Source organism: Bidens hawaiensis, unplaced genomic scaffold (assembly GCF_021521415.1).
Source record: "Bidens hawaiensis isolate Kalapana, Puna unplaced genomic scaffold, B.hawaiensis_p1.1 tig00008535_1, whole genome shotgun sequence".
Taxonomy (NCBI): Eukaryota; Viridiplantae; Streptophyta; class Magnoliopsida; order Asterales; family Asteraceae; genus Bidens; species Bidens hawaiensis.
The window spans coordinates 688,736-692,420 of NW_027491610.1; the positions used below are offsets into that span (position 1 = coordinate 688,736).

The following is a 3,685-nucleotide window of genomic DNA, read 5'->3' on the forward strand; positions in this document are numbered from 1 at the left end:
AAAAACGAGATGGCCGGAATCCATGGAGACGTGTTGCCGGAGGTTAGGGGTTTTGGTCGGAATGACTTATGGGTTTGAGGATTTGAGAGATTCGATTACTTGTAATGAAACTAATGATCATGAAGAACATCAAGTATGTTTGAGGTTGATGATGATGAAGATGAGCTGCTGATGATGATGATGGTTGGTTGATTAAATCTATTATTATTATTATTATTATATTGTATTATATTATTACTATTATTATTATATTTATAATTTATTAAAAGAAGATTACTAAAATACCCTTAATATGTTGGTATTATTACTAAAATACCAACGGTCAACGGACGGTCAACTGACGGTAGGAGTCGGAAGAACCCGCCGGAGAAACATAGGGGCACAAAGTTCGCAAAATCTTTTTCATGGGTTAAAACATCTCGCAATGATATAAACCAGGGAGACATATGTAGATTCTCTATCCAATGACTCATCACTTTTTAAATAATTTAAAAAGATTCTGTTATCAGTTGTCATCATCAATATCTTTCAAAATCGTCAACTCACAAACAATCCGCCGGCAACCACCGTACACCGGCGCCGGAAAAAATGCCGATCACGCTTAACCTCTATTCCTTCTTCATATTATTATCCACTTTAATCCTCATCATATGCACACCAACAACTTCATCATTTCTCCAGCTTCCTTCAGTTACATCTCAAACCCTAACTCTAATAATATCACCATCTCCGTTACCGAATTCGGTGCCATCGGCGACGGCATCCACTACGACACCGTACCAATCCAGACCGCCATCGACGCGTGCTGGTCCGCCGGCGGCGGGCGCGTGGTGTTCCCTCCGGGGAAGTACTTGACGGCGATGGTGTGGTTGAAGTCCGGCGTGGTGTTGGAGGTGCAGAAGGAGGCGACGGTGTACGGCGGGACGAGGCTGGAGGATTATCCGGCGGAGAGAGATCGGTGGTACGTGGTGGTGGCGGAGGATGCGGAGGATGTGGGGATAACTGGTGGTGGTGAGATTAATGGCCACGGGTTGGAGTTTGTGGTGAGGTTTGATGAGAGGAAGAATGTGATGGTGAGTTGGAATCAGACGGGTGCGTGTGAGGGCGATGAGTGTCGCCCGAGGTTGGTTGGGTTTGTGAGGTGTAGGAATGTTAGGGTGTGGGATATTCGGTTGATTGAGCAGGCTTATTGGTGGTTAGTCTTCTTTCTAAATGTTAATATTTGCTATATCTGCACACACACATTTGAGATTTGATTAGTGAAATTTGATGGATGAGTTTGAAAATATGCAAATTGATTGTGGCATTAATGCTGCTAAACAAACATTAAGTAAAACACTATACTATCTATCATTGAAAATGGTCATATGGGCCGTATGAAAAGAAGTATATATTGTCATACGGGCTGTATAGCGGAAATTTGTCGTACGGGTCGTATGACAAACATCAGGAATTTGAATTTCCTTGTAGGTCAAAAACCGCATACGAGTTCTTAGATTTGCCTTTTATATGACTCGTATAACCAATTTCTACAAAGTCATTCAGCCCGTATGACCATATAATTCATGTCGTACGACCATTTTTACTCAATCATGCGGCTCGTATGACTAAGTCTCGCCCTATCATACATCTCGTGTGATGCGGCAGGTTCTAGCGTGCGCACTCAATTTGACATCATACGGCTCATATGACCATTTTTCGCTCTACGATATCTGTCTGACTTTTTTTCGCCCTATCATATGGCTCGTATGATGTGGCTGGTGTCTAGAGTCAATTTGACATCATACGGCTAGTATGACCATTTTCGCCCTTATCATATAGCCCTTATGACTATTGTTTGCTATGTCAAACAGCCCCGTATGATGTGGCTGGCTCTGGCGTGCAGAGTCAATTTTACATTATACGGGCTGTATGACCATTATTTGCCCTATCATAAGGCGCATATGATGTAGCAGAATCTGGTTTACATAGTCGATTTGACTTCATACCAACCATATGATGTGGCATTCTTTGGTGTGCAAAATTGATTGGACATCATATGGCCTGTATGATATGATAGACTGTCTATTATAAACCTATTGGTTACACTATTGGGATTGGTGTTTCTATATATTACATTATTACCTTGTACAATTGGAATTGGTACTGCTAATCTGTTACTGATTTCGAATCAAGCCTACAAATTTCATAAGTTGTAATTCATGATGTTATAATTGCAGCTTGCATTTGGTGCAATGTGATAACACCTACATTCATGATATGTCAATCTATGGAGATTTCAACACTCCAAACAACGACGGAATTGACATAGACGATTCAAACAATACTGTAATCACAAGATGCAACATCAACACCGGAGATGATGCCATCTGCCCTAAAACATACGACGGTCCTCTCTACAATCTCACTGCTACAGATTCTTGGATCAGAACTAAATCCTCTGCTATCAAATTCGGTAGTGCAAGTTGGTTCGATTTCAAAGGGCTTCGTTTTGATAACATCACGATTGTAGACTCTCATCGAGGACTTGGATTTCAAATACGCGATGGAGGTATGAATATTACAACCATGTTATCTGACTATGGTGTTTTCATACAACAGTTATTAGTTTTTACTTTTTAGTGTTAGGTTTATTGGTTAGTTAAATATGTTATGTTTGTTAATTAAAAAAATAAAAATAATAAAGAATTTTGAAAAATGAAAAGAATAATTTCAAAAACTAAGAAAAAGTAGCTTTTTAAGAGTACTGCAGATCTATCTTTGTTTTAAAATTCAGAAAGTAATAAAAAAGATAAGAAAAGCTTTTTAAGAGTACTGTAGATCCATCTTGGTTTTAATATTAGATATAATAGGCATGAATGATAATGACGTTTAAGTAGGTTTAGTGGCTTAGTTATGGACTTATGGTGGTTTGGACTCATTTTTTTGTTCTTTTTAAAAAATCATTAGTTTATATTAAACTTTTTAAAAGGTTATATATGATTCGTGATTATAATGCTTATGCATAACTACATATTCTAAATGAAAATATGTTTAAATAATAAAAGCTACCGAAACTCGAACTGAACAGTTTGGTTGGTTTCAACTTTCAACTGTACACGACCATTCGTATCCATTTTATAATTTTTGATGATGTTGATCAGACACCCCATTTAACTATTTTCCTAATTCGTTTTATGTTTTCTATTTCAGGAAATGTAAGTGACATAACATTTTCAAACATAAACATAACTACCAGATACTATGATCCATCATGGTGGGGTCGGGCCGAGCCGATCTACGTAACAACATGCCCACGAGACAACACTTCGAAAACAGGTTCAATCTCCAATCTACTTTTCGTTAACATCACTGCCACTTCAGAAAACGGGGTGTTTCTGTCCGGGTCAAAACATGGCAGACTTAGTAATCTAAAGTTCTTGAATGTGGACTTTAACTATAATCGATGGACTGATTACGATGATGGGTTCGTTGATTACAGACCGGGGTGTCAAGGTTTGGTTAACCATAGCTCGGCTGGGTTCATGATGGAACACATTGACGGGTTAGAGGTTGAAAATGTAAATATGAGATGGTTCGGGGACCGTGTGAGAAAATGGAATAATCCTTTGGATTTTAGGCCCTCAACTGTTGATAACATTTCTTTGGTTAATTTCCACTCCAATTCATACGGACAATAAACATG

The 3,685-nt window shown here is 38.6% G+C and overlaps 1 pseudogene across 1 annotated transcript; it reads left to right on the forward strand.

Annotated features, from left to right (window-relative positions):
- The first annotated feature begins 562 nt into the window (after positions 1-562).
- LOC143529355 (putative polygalacturonase At1g80170) lies at positions 563-3,685 on the forward strand (annotated as a pseudogene). The gene is made up of 3 exons (XR_013134640.1): positions 563-1,195; positions 2,220-2,551; positions 3,193-3,685. The product of XR_013134640.1 is annotated as a putative polygalacturonase At1g80170 (transcript).